Genomic DNA, 22,500 nt, shown 5'->3' with positions numbered 1-22,500 from the left:
AGAGACTCCTTTATGCAGTAGCAGTGACATATACATGCAGCTTCACTGCCTGGTTATACAAACGTCCCTTAATTTCTCCCCCTATCCCCAGACGTGGATAGTGGACTACAGAAGGAGGGCAACTTCAGCCTGCAGTCCACTCGGTTCACGTTTCAGATGAATCTGTAGCTGCATCTATAACCACCCTTGTCTCAGGTTGCTCTGTTAATAAAACACCTTTGCTACTGTAGTAGTAGTAGTAGTAGTAGTAGTAGCACAGGCAGCAGCAGCAGCAGCAGCAGCAGCAGCAGCAGTAGTAGTAGTAGTAGTAGTAGTAGTAGTAGTAGTAGTAGTAGTAGTGTTGTACCTCCAGTTTCAACTGAAAGTTAACCCAGTGGACTGCTGGTTGAAACTGTCCCTCTCCTACAGTCTACCATCCCCTTTTCGGTAGGATAGGGAGCTGAGGGACGTTACACTACACCGTTATATCAGTGTCACTTCGCCAAAGAAACTCATGTAGCTCTTTTCCTTAGGTGTGTCTGTCTATCACAGTGCCTGAGTTGTTGAAAAGAGAGAATTACACACCCCACTGAAAAAGTATGATGGTGTCGAAATGGAGCTGATGATGTAAGTTCAGAATAAACAAATCAAAAAGTGAGTGTACTTCTTTTCATTCTTTTGTGTTGATCTATTTTTGCGGATAGATCCTGTCCATACTTAATATATTCATCTGCTATAATTACAGTTTCTCTTGCTTCTGTGTCCTCCTAGTCCTGTTTTTGGATCTTAGTAACTCCATTTATGAGTATAATAGTGGGGGAATAGGGTTAGAAAAATGATGGTGATAAAGTTCAAGAAAATACTAACCTTACTCCGCTATAGGAAAAGATAATGTGACAGGGAAATGTGAAAACCAGACTCATAAGAATACTTCCCCTATTTCAAGTAAGAACATTTTCAGAAAATTAATATAACATTATCTTAAACACGATTAAATTCTTACAGTCGCAGGAATAATAGTCGCAAATCTTCCATTACAAGTGAGGATTTTCAAGCTTTTTTAGAACGGCTTTTAGAATGAAGTGAATGGTAATAATAAACAATGACTCCGTACAAGTATTGTTGTCGCAATATCACAAAATAATAGTCTGTGGGTAGAGATCGGAAGAAAGAGTGCATATACTGTATATATTTTTTTCGATTACGCCCTCCTTCCTCTCTCTCTCTCTCTCTCTCTCTCTCTCTCTCTCTCTCTCTCTCTCTCATACACACACACACACACACAGAGTTGCGTCCATAAACACAAAGAAGAGAGGGGGAAGAGGAATGAAAGAAAAGGTGGGGAAGGGAAAGAGGGAAAGATAGGTGAAATACAGAGAGAGAGAGAGAGAGAGAGAGAGAGAGAGAGAGAGAGAGAGAGAGAGAGAGATGAATGAGTGAGCGGAAATAAAAAAAAAAATTATAACATTGATAGGCAGGGATGTCCTCCGCCCTCTCACTTTGTATACAGCTGCCAACAGGTGAATCTTTCCTGAGCGATAAGGTAATTGTTCTCCTATATTTCAGGAAGCCATATACTTCGCTGGGTAGTAACCATGCGGTCACTAAATAAACGTTTGGTGGTGTAGTGGGTTTAGGTGCTCCAGTCGGATGTGACCCGTATATTAGTGTGCCTGCATCAGAGGAGAGGCTTGAGTAGATTCCCTGTATAATGCCACACAGGAATAGCAACTGGTCATGCTTGCCTAAAATGTCTGAACTTAGCGGCTTAGCCCCATATTTCTACGTTCCTGAAAGGGCAGTGAATCAGAGGATAATAAATGACTGGGTTGCCATCGCAGTGAAGGAATTATGCATATTCTCTTAAACACTAGCCTTTATCTGCACATAGTTTCTCTCTGTTCAGTAATGCCTTCTAACAGTGCAAATACAGTAACTAAGAATGACCATCACTGCTAGAGGATTAACCGCCTCACCGCGTCATCAAGGTGACGTCTTTTTACATTCATAACACGGTACCTGCAGAGATATTATTTAACTCAGGGATCTCTGTATTAGTGAAAGAGATCAACTCCTTTGGGCAATATATTTGTATTTCTGTTTCCTCTCTCTGCAGACCATTTTATGCAACTTGGAGTAGACATCAGGAACTAGCGGGTGATATATAGCTTTCGGGATCTCATTCATTACAAGAGGTCTCACCTAAAATTTATCACAGTTGCTTCAAGGTAGCAAGGACATAAAGTACTGTCGGGACATCCAACCACTGGATAATGTTACAGATCCCAACCATGGCGACGCCAACACGTGTGTGGCAAAAGTTTACAAAACCCTTAATCAAATGAGTCAGGTATCTCCTCGTGCTCCGTGCCTACCTGTCACACCCATTAACCCTGGCATAGGACCAGGCAACTATGACGAGGGAGAAGAAGGAAATAGAGAAGGAGAAGAAAATGGAGAAAGGGAAAAAACTGCTATACGCAGATAGTGTTGCAAAATGCTGAAAGTGGTATATAAAGCTGTTAACTGTAAGCATCCTGAGGAGATTAGAACAAAAGCACTGGAAACATAAGAAGCTGCGGATAAGGCTTTGAGACAGTCAGAGACAAAGGAAATCGCAGAAGAGAGAGGAAATAAGTACTGAAAATAAGAGTAGACAGTAAAACATGCAAAGGTACATTAGTCTTTTAACGTAGGTCTGACTCTTGTGGTGTACCAAGGACAGATTGTGGGGTATGTAGTGAAAAAACAGGTGTTATGAGGGAATACTGCTAAAGTGAATCATTAATTTTAGTAAGAGGTCACGACAAAGGAATACAGCAATATAATTAATGCGAGTCCTTGGTCGTTGGGATAATTATAGTGGTTATTCTCGTGGTAAGTATGAATTGAAGGGAACATAAAATATTCAAAGTGAGTCATTATTTCATACTTATTAAGGTTAATTATATGTAATTGAGTTAATTCCCCATGCACTGAGTGACTTGTTTCCATTGGTGTTGCTAAAGTAATGTAACTGTCTTGTACACAGTTAGTATTAGTAAGGTAGGAAACGTATCTGTATTTTGGAACCTACGTGTCTGGAACAGTTTTTCCCTGTAGTCTGAGAGGGAACTGGGACAGAAAGGGATATACATTGTCACATTGTTCTAACTTTAATGTTACAAATTCTCTCTGGACTTGCCTTCGCACTCCCCACTGCTATTGTTCTCACGCGGCCAAAAACTATTAATAGTAATCAGATACCGTGCTCATTAAAACTGTGTGTGGAGCATGTAAATGATTACTGAGGGAGTGTAGGGCACGACAGTACACCACGGAAATGAACTGGTTAAAGTTATATCTACTGTAGCCACGCCATGTTGAAAAAGTCTCTCCTATGATGAAAATAGTTTGGTGTTAACAAGAATAAGTTCAAGAGAAGCCAGCGTAGGGAAGAGGAAATTTATAGCAAAGACCTCACATGATTCCTACTCTTCGCTCTCCCCATCCCCATTATTCAAATTCCCCAAGCACCGCAAGATCTGTGTGTCTGTGTATCTAGGTAATTCTGTGTAACGCTCCCATCCTCGCTCTCACCACCTTCATCCTTCCCAGAGAGAGAGAGAGAGAGAGAGAGAGAATATAGAAAGAGTAAATGGGTAAAAATTGGAATAAAAAGAAGTGAAGAAAAGAAGAGGAAGAAAGAAATGAAGTTTCGACAGCAGGATGAAGAGAAAACTGTGGAAACCTGCAGAGAAGGAAGATAACAGAAAAGCGGAAAAAGGAGGAAATAAAAAAATACAAACAGGAGGGGGGAGGGAACAAAGACAGGATGAAAACACAAGAAAGAGAGGGGGATTTGAAGAGGTATGAGAAATAGAGACGACGAAGAGGAAAAAGATGCGGAAGTGAATAAAAAAAAAAAAAGAGTAAGAGAAGAGGAAGACGATATATTTAAAAAGAAGAGGAAGAGAAAGAACGGAGAATGAGTAGAGAAGCGAAAGAAGAGGAAACAAACAGAGGAACAAGACAATGAGCAAGTTGAAAGAGGAAACATGTAAGGAGAAATAAGAAACAGAGACGAGGCAGAGAACAAAAAGCAGTACAAGAAAATGAGGGGAAAAAAGCAGATCATGAAGAGTGAATGAAAACCAGAATGAGAAGTAAGAAGAAAGGAAAACTGAGGATATATAAAACATGATAAAACAGAATAGGAAGAAAGAATACATTTTGAGAAAACAAAGCAGATTGAAGAGATATCAACAACGATAAAATATTTAGATGAAAGAAATTAGAAGAAAAACAAAAGAAAAAGAAGAAGAAAAGGGAAAACAGGACGGAGGTAAATATAGAAACGGGAAAGAAAAAGAAAATTCGAAGACCAACAATGGACCCGTTGTAAAAATTAGGTGGAAAACGGTAGAATGCATATGAAAAATAAAGGAAGAATAAACAAGGGAGGAAAGAATACTGTATTATGAAAACAAGCGAAAGCGAGAAAGAATGAAGAAAAAAGATCATCGGGAGTGGAAAAGCGAAGACAAAAGACCCACAAAATGTGAAAAAAACGAAGATCCTGAAGAATAAAAACAGGTAAAAGACGACACGATTACAGAAAGGAAATGGGGCATCAAAAGTAGGGGGAAGTGAGAAATATGGGGAAAAAAAAATAAGAAAAAAGCAAGAGGAGGAAGAGAAATTGTAGACATGGAAGAGAAAATAAGATAAAATTGGAATACCAAGGATGCAGGAGAAGAGGAAGGAAAAAGAATAAAATAGAATAGGGGAACGTTTAGTATGGGGAAAGGTGAAAAATAACAGAGGTAAACAGAAAATCAGGAGAGGAGCAACAGTAGACTTGGGTTTAAAAAAAAAAAGTATGAGACAACAGGAAGAAAGGGGAAAAAAGTGGTGCGTCTAAGGAGGGGAAAAAGTGCCTTAAAAAAATTTCCCTCATTTGCATATTTTGTCCCGAAAGCTGATGGGCCGCCAAGAACCTCATAGTGTAGATTTATGAGGGTACCTGGCCGGATGGGGTGCGTGAGTGGGGTGTGTGGGGCGGGTTAGTGGGTAGGTTTAGATTAGCTTAAGTTATCTTAGGTTGGGTTGAGTTAAGGTAGGTGTCTGTTTGAGGGTGGAAGAAAAGGTGTGGACAAGATGTGAGGATAGTGTTTCTGGGGAAGTACTGGCAGTGTAGGGTAGGGTAAGGTTGGATTTATGTTGGGTTAGCTTAGGTTGTGATTGGGTTAGGTTAGGTTAATTTCGGTCAGGTGTCATTGTCTGAGGGTAGAAGAATAGGATACGAGAAAGTATTAAGTGTGAGTGTAGAGTAGGAGATGGCTTGGTTTAAGCTTGGTGTAATTAGGTATAGTTTGGTATCATTGTTTCGAAGTGGAAGAATAGCACAGGGCACGGGGTAATGGTAAGGTATGGTATATGAGGAAATGTAAACTAAAAATGGGCTATGTTAGGTTCGGCTAAGTTCGATTATATTAGGATAGTGTGTGTGTGTGTGTGTGTGTGTGTGTGTGTGATAGGGTAGGGTGTGTTAAGGAATGCTTGGGTGCTGGGTTGGCTTGAGTTAGGTTTGGTTAACTGAGGTTGGGTTAGGTTAGGCTAGGTTAGATGAAGTTAGGTTAGCGCTGGGGAAAGTAAATAAATTCTAGTGGGATGTGTTAAGTTAGGACAAGAGTATGATGGTGGGGTGAGGGTTTAAGGGTGCTGTGATGGAAGAGTGAAGGTAGGGTAGGGTGAGGAGCAGTAATTTTAAGTCAGTAACATTAACAGCCGACTGCATTGAGTATGAGGTAACTTGATGGGAGAAGGAAAGCCGTGCGAAATTTCTGTACAGAACACTCAGGGAAAATGAAAAGAATATATATCAGGAAGAAAAAGTGACGAGAAGTGCTTGTAAAATGATAAAGATAAATAATAATCTTGTCGTGGAAGCAATAAGTATAAGTTTTACACAGCTGAAACTCTACGAAAGAGAATGAAACTCATATGTTTATGCGTTACTTTAGATCTTTACCAACTGACCCAATTTTATATCTTACTAGGACCAGTAAAGTGTTCCTTGTGAGCGTGTGACTAGCAAGCGAGCGTTTGTACATACGCCAATTTATTTTTTCACCTTAGTAAACTACCAGCATTTCTGGTGACGTGCTTGAACAATAACAGAAGAATAATTGAGCTAAAACATTTACTTTCTCAAGTTTTCTCTCTGGATGTGTATATAGCGAGGCGCGGTAGCATTTATCCCACGCGCAACGTTCAGTTCTCTGCTACCGGGTTGGCCGTGTCAACGAATTGCGTAGGTAAACGCTGACTATTGATCGAATGATATAACCCAGAAATGGGGTGATTATTCTTGGTAATTTCACCCCCTAAACATAGAAAAAACATTTATGTAAAATAATGAGCGTAATATCCGATATTTAATTGTTATAATCCATGCAGGAAAACATAATGTTACACAGGAAATCTTTCTTAGATCGCTTTCATAATGGACCATGTTGGTTGAAGCCTTTGGTACATGCCCTTGGAAAGTTGGATTCCAAGAGGTTTCTTTGGTCTCATGAATAAATGTATGGCTAAAAGCAAAATTTATTGAATGTATCTACTACCTGCAGAAAGAATCTCTTCTCTATCTCACACAGTAGAAAAGTTATTAGCCTCAGAAAACCATCGCTGTCGGGCCGTGTCGTGTTGGGCCGGGAGGGATCGTGTTGGGCGGCTTATTTCCTAGCCGAATGTAAACATGGTAGCGCTCGCTCGCTCGCAAAAACGTCCCTTTTCTGTTCCTGTGGCTGTCACCAAACGATTCTTTCAGCTAATAAGTAAACCTTCCTTAGTTAAAGTGTTTACGACTTATACTCTATGTCTCAAAATACATAGTCATCATTAACTTCTTATTCGAAAGCTCCTATCGAAAAAATAAGTAATCATAGACAATAAATGATTTACAATTTTGAAAAATTGGACTGACAGTAAGTTATTTCAACCCTTTTCATTATCAAATAATATATTAACAAAATCTAAATTCTGACAATTTCTTGAGTGTGATGGAAATACTTATCACGACAAGTCGGAAACATTTGATCTTTATCCTACTCTTCATATTATATTTTTCTACTTCCCACTTTTGACTTTTCTACTTGCCAGTGAATTGCCTGTGGTTCGGTGGTTACAGCACTGTTCTCAATATGCGTGTGCTTATTGTCTTGGTTCGGAAGCCAAGACTCCGAGTGACAATGTGTGTTGGTGTTAGGTTCCTTCATGTACAGTAACAGTACATATTCGCAACGTGTGGGAGGTACCGATGGCATATACAAAATTTGACACATACGTAGCCAATCCAACACTTTGAACTTCACATGCAATATTGCCCTTATATACACCCCTTTCCTATTCGTACTTCACCAGAATGATGAGGGGTAAATTCTGGCTATTACTCTCCATCAAAAGAGAGGTTCAATTTTGTCGTTGACTGATATGAGCACCTACGGTTGCAATTCCTTTCAGATTCAACCTCCAACCCAAACTAGGTAGACTTTAACTCAGGCGGAATTTATAACAAGTCAGGGGGACTCCCGGAAACATAAAAATCTGGAAGCAGACCAAATGTAAGGTTTCTTTCTTTCTTTCTTTCATTTTTTTAAGGTGACCCCTGCGTCATCACTGTGAGGGGCGGTGTGTTTGGGGTGGGTACCCTTTATTACGACTCTCCGGGGGTCTCTGTCATCCAGGAAAGTGGGAAGGCAAAGTCTGGGAAGGAGGTGTAGAGTTGTAGATGATTCCCGGGAGACCTGACCACGTTTCCTAGCTTACGTACCTAACCCAGCCACCGATTCTGGCACATAAAAACACTGTGTTCACCTGACTCACCTGGCAACTATTTTTTCGGAGTTATTCTTGCTACCGCCAGACTACTTCAGCAAGTCTTTCTCCGTACTTCTGTCATCTGCGGAAGATATGAAAGGATAACAAGCATTTATAGTACGTAGATTTTTCCCTGCTGTATAATTCACATTACCACATTCAGTGTCCAAACATTGCCAATCCACGACATGGTTAGCACTGATGCAAAACAAAACGATCAGTTTCTCAGCCATCGGTTATGACAGTCTGCGAGCTTCCAACCTGCATCCAGTGATATGATAATGACGCTTACGAAAAGAGTCGCGGAAAATGTCTGTGGATGAATATCAAGGGGCAGAGTAGGATCTACTTTGGTCCTGAACAACTAGCGGCAACGATGAAGACCAACTCGATACTAGGCGAATGAAAGGGAACAAACAGACCCAGTTATGAAATCAAAAGTTGATAGGAAAGCAGGTATTAATACGGTTCAGGAAAAAGTGCCAGCACCTGTGAAACCCAAATCTGAGAGGAAAGCAGCTATTAACACGGGTCGGAAAAAAAATGTAGCAATTGTGAATCCCAGATGAGATAAGGAAGCAAATATAAAGAGGGGTCGGAAGAAAATGGTACTGACTGTGAAATGCAAAACCTGAGAGGAGATCAGGGAGTAGTAAGGGTCGGAACGATTACAACAATTTTTGATATGACCCCATAGCCTGACCTATTTTTCATCAACAATAAGCTAAACACATAAATGACGACTAGAAGGCGATTTGTATGAGGTCATCCCTTGCTGGAGTAAGGCGTCTGGCTATACACTATATATATATATATATATATATATATATATATATATATATATATAGAGAGAGAGAGAGAGAGAGAGAGAGAGAGAGAGAGGGGGGCTAGTGTTTTTACCCCATCAGTACGGTGACCAGTACTATAATTTAATGTTGGAAGACGACTGTACTAGTATTTAAAGTAGCTTAGCAGCGTCCCCTGGAAGCGAGTGATCAATGGTGGCTGTGTCTAACGTCACTAATTCGAAACCTTTTCCTAAGCTAACTAAAATCGTTGGATAACTTTTTAGTACAAACCACAAATGGAGTTCAGTTAGGATGAAGCGTTTTCTGTATATATCTCATCTTTTGCTGACACTTTTCTTCTGTTACACTTCCGTCACAAATGACCCCTGGAGTTATTAATGACCCACAGCGAAGATTAATGACCCCACAGAAGGGAAGGAGTTAATCTGTGACGAAGTGTCATAGAAGAAAAGTGTCAGCAAAAAGTGCGTTGTAAACGGAAAACACTTCATACTTCCTGAATTCCTGTTGTGGCTTCTTAAAAATATTTACCACATCGTTTCCATGTAACAAAATGAAAATAAAAATGAGGTCCACAACCTGAAAGGGAAAGGATTTTACTCCTTAATGCCTTTCATTATAGTGATCACTTTTCCATGCTGCGATTCCTACTGCAATGCGATTATATTCAGCTTATAAATGTATCAGCTGGTATAAATTCCTCAACTGGTCACTAATATATCAGCTTATTGGAACCCCACAGCTGATCACCAATTTTATATCAGCTTAGACGTGACCTCACTGTTCCAAGCAAGGTTAATTGTTCCGCCTGGTCGAAGTCACTTCCGACTGACACTCCCCACCAAATGTCTTTCTCACACACTGGAGATGGTGGGAATCGGTGTAGATCCTGTTGAAGGAATTGGTGGAGGTAGAGTGTGCAGGTGAACTTAAAACTGAGCAGATTTATCTCTCTTTATTGGCCACAGAAAGATACAACTGCGACACAAAGAGAGTTCAGAGTTTATACGTCCCTCTCGTTTGAATGATAAGTGCGTTCTGCTGTTAGCCGCCTTCCCCCACTGGGGGGTGGCACTGGAATCAGCATATTCAGAGATGCCAAACCCCATAGACAACTGGGATTTATACATGAATAAAGCATCACAACTTTACCATGCATATTATACACCTCCATAAAATAGTATTGATTACATTAAAGTATATCAGCAAGGTAAATATTTCCCCAAGACTTTAAACATATATACAATATATTTCTCTATCGCCTTCCCTTTACCCTAGGTTGTTTTGATTGAAAAAAGCTGTCTGATTGCGCATCCTATCCCAAGCCACACTTTACAGTGAAATGGTGTTTGGTTGCTTATCATTCACACTATATTACACATTGTTAATTATGAATAAACAACTTTGTATGTAATATGTAACAATAATGTGAAACAACAACTCGTCGTGGGAAACAATGTTGGCACCAGAACATAAATCCTCACAGAGAACGGAGTAGAAACAGAATACATTAATTTCTTCAGTACGGTGCTTATTGTTTAGAAGACACAAAATCTATTCATCTCTTCAGTACGGTGTTCATCCTTTATTAGACACAAAATCTATTATTCTCTTCAGTACGGTGCTCTTCCTTTATTAGACACAGAATCCATTAAGTTCTTTGGTTAGGTGTTCATCCTTTATTAAACACAGAATTTATTAATCTCCTCAGTACGGTACTCATCCTTCATCAGTGAGAACCTATTAATCTCTTTAATACGGACGTGCTAATCGTTCGTAGTTCATTCTTGCTACTACCGGCAAAATTTAAGTTTAAACATTTCATCCTCGTAGTGAAGGACTTAGAGTGTTTGTGAATATCCTTTTGGTACGCTGTTCATTATTATTATTATTATTATTATTATTAGTAGTAGTAGTAGTAGTAGTAGTATCCCTCCCTGGGGGTAGGGGTTTTTTCAAGAATACTCCCCCAGTATCCCTGCTTGTCGTAAAAGGCGACTAAAAGGGTTGGCGGAGGGTTAGTGCCCCTCCCCGGAAAACAACTAACTAAAAAAACAAACAAGAAGCCTCGGACAAGGACTGACCAAACGACGACGACCCAGGACCGGACAAAGGACTTGGTAATGAGTACATGGAACGTAAGAGGAGCGAATGATGAGGTGAAAGAGAGAGAGATTGTCTAGGTGCTTGAGGGTGCGAAAGCGGATGTATGTGGAATAACTGAAACAAAATGGAGAGGAGAAAGTGTGAGAGAATGGGAGTATGGATGGGGTATATGTGCAGGAGTAGGTGAGAATGTGAGGGCAAAGGAAGGAGTATGTATAGTTGTGAGTAAAAGATGGAAGAGGAGCATAAGACAGTATGTATCAGTTGGGTCAAGGATTGTGTGGGTAAAGTTGAAAGTTGGAATACAAATGTGGGCGATTGTGTGTGTGTATGCACCAACGCAAGATCGTGCTAGAAGAGTGAGAGAAGAGTTCTGGACAAATGTGGAAGTGTGCATGGAAAAGTTTGGAAGGAATGAGAGAGTGTTTTTGATTGGTGATATGAATGGTAAAGTTGGGAATGTGAAGGTGGATGGAACAGTTGGTGAGTGGGGTGTGCCTGCTGAGATAGATGAGAATGGGAGTGCGTTAGTGGACATCTGTGCTGGGAGGGGGTTGGTGATAGCCAATACCCTCTTCAGGCATAAAATGATCCACAGGTATACATGGCGAGTGATGAGAAGGGTGGGTGGTGAACTGAATGAAAGGAAGGCAATGATTGATTATGTGTGTGTGGATGAAAGGATGCGAAGATGTGTAAAGGTTGCAAGAGTGTATAGAGGTTGGGGGAGTGGACTTTCTGACCACTACTTGGTGGTGGCCAGAATTAGAATGCAAGTAAGATGGAGGAATAGAAGAAGGGAAAGACGAGAGGAAGGAGTAGTTGCAAGGAGAGTGAAAAGGTTACAAGAGGATGAGAAAAAGGCAGAGTATAAGAGAGAAGTGGAGGAACGACTGGGCAAATATGAATTGGAGCAGATGGGAGACGTGGAAGGTGTGTGTAAGATATTTACGGAAGAAATATGTGCAGCATGTGATGTGGCGTGTGGATGGAAGAGAAGACGGAGGGGGGTGCAAGGAACAGCGTGGTGGACTGAAGAGGTGAAACAGGCTGTGGCACAAAAGAAGAATGCATACAATGAATGGATGAGAAATAGGGGCGTGGAAGAAGTTGAGGGGCGGAAGAGAGAGTTATATGTGGAACGAAAGAGAGAGGTGAAAAGATTAGTAAGAGAGAGTAAGAAGAGAGTGGATGAGGAATTTGGAAGGAATTTGAGTGTAAAGTGGAGGGACTGTAAGAAAATGTTCTGGAGAGAAGTGAAAAGAGTAAGACAGGGTGGAAGTGAAGTTAGCAGGGTAGTGAAAGATAAAAATGGTAGATTACTAGTGGAGAAGGGAGAAAAAGTGAACAGATGGAGAGAACACTTTAAGGAATTGTTGAAAGTAGAGGATGGAAGTAATGCGAGTATAAGTGGCTGGGGAATGGCTGGGAGAAGGAGGGAGGTGAGAAGACAGGAAGAAATCAGTAGGATAGAAGTTGTGGAAGCAATGAAGAAAGTTAAATCGGGGAAAGCCCCAGGAATTGATGAAGTGTGTGGTGAAATGCTGAAGCATGGGGGAGAGATAGTAGTAGAATGGATGTGGAAGATGTGCAGATTGGCCTGGGAGGAAGGTAGAGTCCCGGAGGATTGGAAGTCAGGTATAATTATTCCCTTGTACAAAGGAAAAGGGAAAAAAGAAGTGTGTGGTAATCATAGGGGCATTTGTCTTCTTAGTATAATAGGAAAAGTGTATGGTAGGATACTTATAGACAGAGTTAGGGAAAGAACAGAGAAATTAGTTGGAGAAGAACAGGGAGGCTTTAGGAAGGGAAGAGGTTGTGTAGATCAGATATTCATTCTTAGATTTTTACTGGAAAAGTTTCTAGAGAAGGGAAAGAAGTTGTATGCGGCTTTCATGGATTTGGAGAAAGCATATGACAGGGTGGATAGACAAGGACTGTGGAAAGTGTTAAGAATATATGGAGTAGATGGGAAGTTGTTGAATGCTGTGAAGAGTATGTACGATGGTGCGAAGGCTGCAGTGCGTGTGGATGGTGAACTAAGTGAATTTTTCTCTTTGAAAGTTGGTTTGAATCAGGGATGTGTCATGTCTCCATGGTTGTTCAATCTGTACATGGATGGGGTAATAAAAGAGGTACAAGGTAGGGTAGTGGATGTTGGAGTGGCCCTGGTGAGAGAGGATAGTGTTTGGAAACTACCTGTACTGTTGTTTGCAGATGATACTGTGTTGTTGAGTGAAGACGAAGGGGAGCTGCAAGGCTTGGTGGATGAGTTTGAGAGAGTGTGTAAGAAACGAAATCTAAATGTGAATGTAGGGAAGAGTAAAGTGATGGTCTTTGAGAGGGGTGAAGTTAGTGAATGTACAGCGAGGTTGGATGGTGAGGAATTGGAAAATGTGAGTACGTTTAAGTACTTGGGTAGTGTGATGAATAAGGATGGAGGTTTGGAGGGTGAAGTGCTTGAAAGGGTACAGCAGGGAAGAAAGGTTGCTGGTTCTTTGAAAGCAGTGATAAGAAACAGGGAATTGAGCATGGAAGTGAAAAAGTTACTACATGACAGTATTGTGATACCAACTCTAACGTACGGAAGTGAAGCTTGGACATTGTTGGAAGGACACAAGTCAAGAGTGAGAGCAGTGGAAATGAGTTATTTAAGAGGAGCCTGTGGAGTCACGTGGAGAGACAGGCTGACGAATGAGGATATAAAGGAGCGTTGTGGTGTGGATGTGGATGTGATAGGAAGCGTTATGAGGAACACACTGAGGTGGTTTGGCCATGTGGAGAGGATGGAGGGTGAAAGACTGACGAAGAGAGTGTATGTGAGTGAGGTGGAGGGGGGAAGAGGGAGGGGGAGGCCGAGGATGAGATGGAGGGATGAGGTGGAGAGGTATATGGGAGAGGGGGGTGTGAGTTGGGAGCAGGGCAGTGAAATGGCGGGGGACAGGGCGACTTGGAGGCGATTTGTTTGTGGCCACCCCAAACGGGATTAAGGCGTCTGGCAATAGATGGATAGATAGATAGATTATTATTATCATTATTATTATTATTATTATTATTATTATTGTACTTATCATCATTATTTTCATTATTATTATTATTATTATTATTATTGTACTTATCATCATTATTTTCATTATTATTATTATTATTATTATTATTAAAAATATTATTATTATTATTACCATTATCGTATTACGCGTGGAAAAACTTGTGAAATGTTTTAAATTTTCTCTAGCCTTACCTAACCTGGTTTAATTTTCATTCCTCTTACCATCTATTTTATTTGGCCCAGGGAACACCTTTTACAGTGAGGGATCTTGGAAATTTATTTACCTCCCCATTACGGAAGGATTCCCCAAGATTGAATACATTCATTCTCAGGTACCAAGGCCCGTATTCTCGACAGTTAACCCGTTAAAGCCTGAATGTTTTTTTTTTTTTCTCCCAAATATTTTTTTATGTTCATTATAATTAATGGTCATGTTAACCTGAGTATATGTCACTAAAATTATTTTCGTATATGTATTTTATAAATTATAAGGTGTTACCATATGGTCACGCTAGGCTTATATGGGACCAGAAATTGTCGGTTATTTCAGTTATAATAATAATACATACGTTTTTTAAAACAGAATTTTATTTTCCTCTTGGTTACAGTATACAGAAACCTTCATGTCGTGATAGGATACATAAACTAATTTGTATTACTATTCATACAGTACGCTGTGTCGTACCTTATTATTTCTTAGTGTGATAAGGAAGGAAGCATGACACACCTAGTCCAACATCACATTTACTGCATGCTGTACGACTAACAGATTTACAATACTCTGATGCACAAGGTCGCCTTTTGTTACGTGGATTTTGAATTATATGATGGTTTCTACTATCACACCTAATCGAGTCTGGTAGTCTACCTCCACAAACACTAGCCTTTGACATGGATGGACGACCAGCTCCCTTGGGGGAAGAGCCATAGGATTTCAGATGATATTTTGCTACTTCCCACTTGATTTCCAACAGTGTTAGCTTTGATCCTAAGCTCTTATGTAAATGCCAAGCATTTTGAATAGATACATCTAACAGCCATGTAAACGTCGACCACCATCATTTTTTTACCACGAATTGATATTCTGTGCCTGTTTATGGTTTCATCCACCAAATTTATACTCCCATATTCTTGCTATGTTCCCCAACCAGCAAGAAATTCTTAGAAAATCTTCTTACATTACCCACGGGACTAGCTTAGCTAAGTGAACAGTTGTTGCTAGAAACAGACCCATTGTTTTGCCACTTCGCAACTAAGAGTCCATCATCACATCACTTGTATGAAAAGATTTCCATTTCAAGTTTCTTCCCATCTTTGCAAGGCAATATGCTGCATTCCTATGGAACTCTCGACTCCCTGACTGTCCAGTCCCATCATAACCTTGTTGCTTCAAATAACGTAGTAGCTTGATACTAGTAAATAGATTATCGAGGCAGAAACTGAATGGCAATTTCTTTGTATATTCAACGAAACTATCAATCATTTGAATCAGAGGAGTGCTGCCTTTCCAAATTCTTTCTCATAATCCACATTCTTTTGCTCATTCTTTCTTTGATACACATCAAAGTTTACCAAATACCCTGAAGGAGTGTTTAAGCATCAAACCTTGAAACCAAAGAGAATTGGTTTCCTTCTAATATATTGCTTGCACCCAAGAGACCCATAATATGCAATCACATATTCATCAAAACACAGCTTAGGTATGGGAACAAAGTGTTTGGCAAAGTTATTTTGAAGTTTCTCTATCAATGGATGGAGTTTCCATAATTTGTCTGTTGAATCCAGGACAGGATTATCAGGAAAATGCAGAAATTTCATAACCTGAATAAACGTGTCACTCCTACTAGCTGCATAAACCATCTCATTCAGCATGTCTGTTCCTAAATCCCAATAAAATCTCTTTCCTAGAAGTTTATTATACCCAGAAAGAATCAGAACTGAAAAAAAAAAAAAAAATCAGCTCAGCCTTAGTTATCACAGGATCTGGTCAACTCTTAAACAGTGCATACCTTTGTGTTTCAGCCAAGATCATGTCAAATAAATTTTCATCAGAATACAACTCTAACAATTCATATGGACTGAAATAATGGTACAGTACTTTGAAAAATTACCATCTAGGAGAGAAGGAAATGAGTTAGGTGGGTCACGTTTTGTCCACTTACGTTGTTGCTCACGTTGATTCCGTTTCCGTTTTCAGTTTTCTCACTAGGTTGAGAATCATCAGCAGAGATTTCGCTTGTGTCTTCATCAAATTTAGATGTTAGTTCTAAGTCGTGTTGGTGTATTGTTGGCAAATAATATCTCAGCTCCAGTACGTAATTGTCTGCCAGTCAAGTTGTCAAGCATTCCACTTTCGTCCTCATCAGCTGAATCTTCATGGGTTTCAGCATTTGGCTCTGGAGGTTCTATATACAGCATATTAACTTCTTTATCAGCTTTATCCAATTCTTGGAGTATCTCTTCCATTGATGAACCCCCAAAAAGAAGAAAAAGAAAGTTAAAGTCTTGTCAAAGCCAAGCGTTTCCATACGGTAACACTGAAATCACATGCTTTTTTTATGAAAACCATAGAAATTAACCAATCACTCTTTATATGGATGAAAAGAGTAGTGACTTGTCTTAAAGCAAATGCCAATTCATGGTACTTATAAGAAAAGAAAAACACAGTCTTACCTCTTCAAATGAGCCATGGTTGGCAGACAGAAAAAACGCCTCTACACTGCAGCTGCTTGTGCCAGACTGAGTAGCAAGACAGTGATGCTGGTTTGATATTTGAGTTGGAAGTCACAGACATCCTTCGACTGGCAGGACATTTGAAGTGAAGAATATCCTAATGTTCTATTGTTTCTTAAAGTGCACAGTGAAAACTGACCATATGATAACGCCACGTTTTCTTGGGGGCAGTTCCCAAACACCTTCTCCTATACGATTTTTTCTGCTCATTACACCGTACTGCCCTCTTGCGTGTTGCATAAACTCTTCTAGTATCTCTTTATGCTGAATGAGGAAAACGTACAAAAGGATATCAGCCACCCATATCAAAAAATAAATCACCAAGTAAGAGGTGCTACAGAGCTTCCTTCCGCGACAAGAATACAAACCCATGAATTGAATACGGCCATTGTGTGTTTCAGTTGGTATTCAGCTTCACACCTTCAACTTGAAATATTTTGTTTAAGTTACCACTAGAGATTATTACTATTATTATTATTATTTTTTCATCGCATGGGAAATCTCTGCCAGCAAAGTGGACAGGAGCTAACTCTATCTCTAATCCTCATCACAACAATGGGCTCTCTTTAAGCCCATATTTTCAACGGCTATTATATGCTGTTATTGACACCACCAATAGATTTTATTCAATTTAGGAGAGACCATTCGAACTTGAGTGGTTAAGTACAACATTTATTAATCTTTTCGCTATTAGAAGTATATATCTCTTGATTTGGATATAACTGTTTGGTTGTAGTAAGAATAAAGAATCTATGTAAGTCCCCAGATTGAACGGATTAAACTGAATAAAATGGAGAGGAAAGAGTTAGAAAAATATCTATCAGTCATGTTTGCCTGGCTCAGCCACATTTTAATCAATATTTTCCTTGATTAACCCTCCACTATCATAACACATTCTATACTGTACGTTATTCCTGAGGCTGGTAGACAACGTTTCAGAAACCCAACTGAACTTTTTAAAAGAAGAAATGTGATTTGTTGCTAAACCAATTTTCCATTGGTTAAGATAAAAATGATATTTAAAGAACTGGTAGAAAAATCTATGCAATTACGACAACTTCTTAGCTAAAAATGATGCGACTTTCATAGATCATTAATAGGACCTGCACGTCTTTTAAATCAAAGCTTGCGTTACTATTATGACAATTCAGTTTTAATGAGAAAGGTCAGACCAGTTTAGTTTGACATGTATTAAATAGATGATATCTTTGCCAGTGACGTAGGTGCTGTAAAATAAGAGACTGTTCAAGTTTTAAATCATAATCCAACTGTATATTAAAGGTATTATTTTAATAGACTTAATTGGTTAATGTTGTCTCTACTTTAAAAAATTGAAAGATATTTCTGATATAATTTTAAGTAATTAAAATATTGCCTGCCTATCTGTCTTTTTATCGCTCTATGCATGTCTGTGTACCTATCTGTGTATTCTGCGGTACTTCATTCTGTGATGACTGGTCACAGTAAACACCCCTAATTATTCACGAAATACCTCTAACCCTTCTAATTACTCCTGCACCTAATCTCTCCACCCCGTTCTCCACTCTCTTCCCCACTTCTTCCATCAACTTCTCACTCATATATTCCCGTATTGTCCTTTTTTTTTTTTTTTTTTTTTTTTTCAACCCTCCAGCTTGTTTTGAATTCATTTGATGGTTAAGTTAGATTTGGGTATGGATGAGGTTAGCTTACGTTCGGATTACGTGTCAAGGGAATATTAAGATAAGGTCTGATAATGTGAGGATAAGATAATGGCAATATTAGAGTCGATCTGACTACGAACCAAAGAGACAAATTCGTATCTCAATGGCAGGACTCACCGAATTCCATGCAATCATTACTAAGTAAAATGCTGAATAGTTTTGCTGAGGGCATCTCAACACCCCCGGAAGGAGCCTACGGAGGGGCAAACAGAGCGCAACTTGACTCCGGGCGACAGGGACATAAATCCGCCCTGGCCGCGCACCCCTATGACCCGGAACTCACCCACCGCCACCATAGCAGGAAAAAGAGACTACCTTCCGGGCGAACCAACCACCGATAGGATCGGGGTGGAGCTATTACTCTAGCTCTGGGTAGCAAACCTAACACGGCTGATACCCGCTCAACCCTCCTACAGGAGATGGTCTGCAGCCGCTCTGGAAGTAAACAGGAGACGGCCGATAACTGCTCCTGTCTTCGTCAGGAGACGGCCAGAAGCCGCTCTGAAGGTGCCCTACAAGAGACGGCCGGTAGCCGCTGTAACTTGCAATACTTTGGTAATAGAATCTCCGTGTACAAACAGCTAGATAAGGAGTTTACTACAAGCTCACAGTAAAATAGCCTGCCCGTCTCGGCTGTCTGCTATCAACTGATGCAATAACGCCGTCTTCAGGCGTGGGAAAGCATGCTGACCTAGCAAGATTAGTGGGGGCATGTATGCATTGGGGGGGGACATATATACATCGGGGGTAGACATATTGTGGAGGGGGTACACCGCTCTGAAGGTGCCCTACAAGAGACGGCCGGTAGTGGCTCGACCTTCCTACAGGAGACGGCTGGCAGCCGATCCGGAGGTAATCAGGAGACGGCCTGTAGCCGCTCCAGCCTTCGTCAGGAGACGGCTGGCAGCCGCTCCGAAGGTGCCTTTGAATCGGCCTGTAGCCGCTCCCCCACACAGGCCATGGCCAGTAGCCAGGCCTTTGCGACGGCTGGTAGCCGCGCCCTTAGAAGGCCATGGCCAGTAGCCAGGCCCTACGAGAAGAGATGGCCGGTAGCCACTCCTCTGTCAGGTGCTGCCTCCCCTCCATAAGACTACTTCTCAGAGGAAGGTCCCAGCCTGGAGGACTGCTGGAGAGGCCCTGTGACCACCACTGGGTTCTTCTCTCTACAGCCAGTCTCTGAGAGGCCTCACCTGACGGACCCTGACGGAGGCTGACGCCGCAAAACGCTCCTGACAGACCACCAGAGACCACAGCTCGCAGTACCTCGAGACCGCCCCCAGGACTCCTGGGCGGGACATCCCCACACCTCGACACCGAAGACCCTCGTCCTCCGTCAGGCGCATGAGCGAACGATTCAGGCAGCTGTTCGGCCCGTCCAGAGGGCCAGACTCCAGCCCCGAGCCCTGAGAGTGCGGGGCCCTCCACCACCCACAGCCCCGGACGAGAGAGGACGCCCCTACGAGTGATCCCGTGAACCCTGAATACGGAGGCCCCCAGCGGAAATCAGCCCCGTCAGTAGTCAGGCTGAGCTGCTCCCACCGCCCTTGTACCTGACCGCCACCACGCCCAGTCCCGATAGTGAATGACATTGAAAGTACAGTTAAAGTGATACAGTGAAGCGGAGGCAGAACAGTGAGTTACTAAAATACGAGAAGTCAGAAGTAAAAGCTGTCAGTGTTAATGTAAAAGATAGGTGGAAGAGGTAAGGTAACTATGAGACAGTGAACACGGCCGAGCAGTGAATAAAAAGTCTGTCTGAGTGAACGTAATCCCATTACAGTGACTTAGCCTCACGCTAAGATCAATCAGAGGCTCCTAGAACCAAAATAATAATTAACAGCGTAACAGACAAAAGAAGTAGACAGCCCTACAGTGATAACAGTACCTCGGCCCCAGTGAACGGAGCTCCACCTAACAGATAAAGTCTAGGCTTCCCACGAGTGACAGTGCTTGATTTCTCTGCCCTATGACTCCTGATCTTAATTAACGTACTATTCACTTTTATCTTGTCCCAAATAGTATCCTGCGTGATACCGCTACCCACGATCTAGACATAAGTTTTCTAATTGCCCAGAATAATTACTCTTGTGACATCTACCCGTCCCACTTGTAGAATTTAGCAATACACGTGTAAGGTTGCCTTGTGTCCTGTCTCTCTCTCTTATTTGTCTAAGTTCCGGTCTAGAAAGAGAACCCAGGTACACACTAGGCGTTAGAGGGACGGGAAGCCGACCCTAAAACACCTAGCATTACTCGTACACTTAGTGTTCAAATAGCAAAAGTATCTCAGCTCTCAGTTGAACTCTCTCTCTCTCTCTCTCTCTCTCTCTCTCTCTCTCTCTCTCTCTCTCCATGGCCAAAACACTTCCGAATGCATCTTAACTTGTCCCACAAACATCACACTGTACTTAACAATCTCCACGTCTCATTTTTCCACCATCTTAGGCTACTACTGACATGACCCCCTCCCTCCCAACACACACACACACACACACACACACACACACACACACACACACGAGAGGGGCAGGGGTGAAACAGCCTAAATGTATGGTATTTCAAACCTTCTCCTTCTCCATGTGCTTATACGTGTACAAGAAACAAGGGTAGGTATTACTTTTACTCATAACACATCTCGTCAGTTTACAATAAACCCTTCAGTCCTAAACTGCACTGGTATTATATTTTTGGTATTTTTATGCGTTTTTATTCTCTTTGACGAAGACTTCTGAAGTGGAGAGGTAAGATGTAGGCTCCAGCAACCTCTTGAATCCAATGACTTTTTTTTTTTTTTTTTTAGTTTTGTTACCACCAGATAATATTATTTTGCTCACGAGATTTTTTTTTATAATTCCAGGGATTAAAAAGGTCTTTATTTATCCTTCACCACTGTAAATCAGATTCTTTTAGTTTATTTAAACTGTATGACCCTAGGGTATATGAAAACTGTCATCGCATCGTAGATGTTAACTCCTTCAATACAGGACATGTCTACTAAATTGAATCTAGTGTCTGTTGCTAGCAAGAATACGTGGAAATTTAATGTCATCGTAGTGAAGAGTTCAAGGAAGCGAGAAAAACGATGGGCGAACAATTTTTTGTTCACTGACCTGCTCGTTAGTCAACATCAATTTCGTTCCCGTCATATTCTCACCGACACATCATAAACAAACATCACCTGATACTCTTTTGATGGCGTTGTTTTTCTTCTCCTCCATACGCGAGGCCACATCTAAAATGGATAACGCCGTGTGTCGGGAGCATTAATAAAATATAAATTACATCATACTGGAGGGATTATTAGTGATGGACAGACAAAGGCAGGTTTTGAGACGCAGCAGATGAGCAATAGAATACAATGCCTAGGAACTTTAGTGTTTATGATGGGAGACCTAAAAAGTGAGAATTAACACTGGCCCCGTAAAATGATGGAAGTAGAAAGAGGTGGGTATGGAGCACCAGGAGGAAACAATAACGATCTGCGACTTAAGGATATGTGCTAAGCCTGTAGGTTTATGCATTAGTAATTCGTAATTCAAACACAAAGAAACATAAATATCCAAGTCAAGAAAAAATTCTAGAGAATGTTGAAAGGAACCTGATTGATTATGTGCTTGTGGCAATAGCTAGAACAACGGTCACTATATTTGCTGAACCCTTCATAACGCATGGCTAGACTTCCTAGATGTATTTATTTTGTATTTTTGTATATCATCAGTCAGGTAATACTAGACAAGAGAGAGAGAGAGAGAGGTTAATGCCACCTCTCTTGCTTCTGAACCGCACTGAGAGAGAGAGAGAGAGAGAGAGAGATGAATGGTTTGCAATGTGATGTCAGAGGTTTACAAACTGAAAAATAATTTTCATTCTTTTGCTTTAATTCACTTCTTTCAGACATCTTTTGCTACATGTACACAACGTATTCTTCATATATTTTATACATCTGGAGGCTGTAAACATTGATGTTCACATGACGGATCTAGTATTACTGTAAGACACTGTCGACTACGTTGTTGGAGCTGCAGGAGGCTGGAGGGCACAAGTTAAAACGAGTTACAAACTTATGCTGAATTTGAGTAGCTTAGCCCGGCGGATCGAAAATACTTAGCAAAAATCAAAGAATGTAAGAATAATATATAAATATACATAGCTGTATAGTTATATACAGTACAATAGAGAGAGAGAGAGAGAGAGAGAGAGAGAGAGAGAGAGAGAGAGAGAGAGAGAGAGAGAATAGGTTAACACTGGAGCTGAGGGA

This window comes from Coenobita brevimanus, chromosome 2 (genome assembly GCF_032717465.1).
Source record: "Coenobita brevimanus isolate Jiangsu-jjx chromosome 2, ASM3271746v2, whole genome shotgun sequence".
Lineage (NCBI taxonomy): Eukaryota > Metazoa > Arthropoda > Malacostraca > Decapoda > Coenobitidae > Coenobita > Coenobita brevimanus.
Note: the sequence above shows the minus strand (reverse complement) of the source record.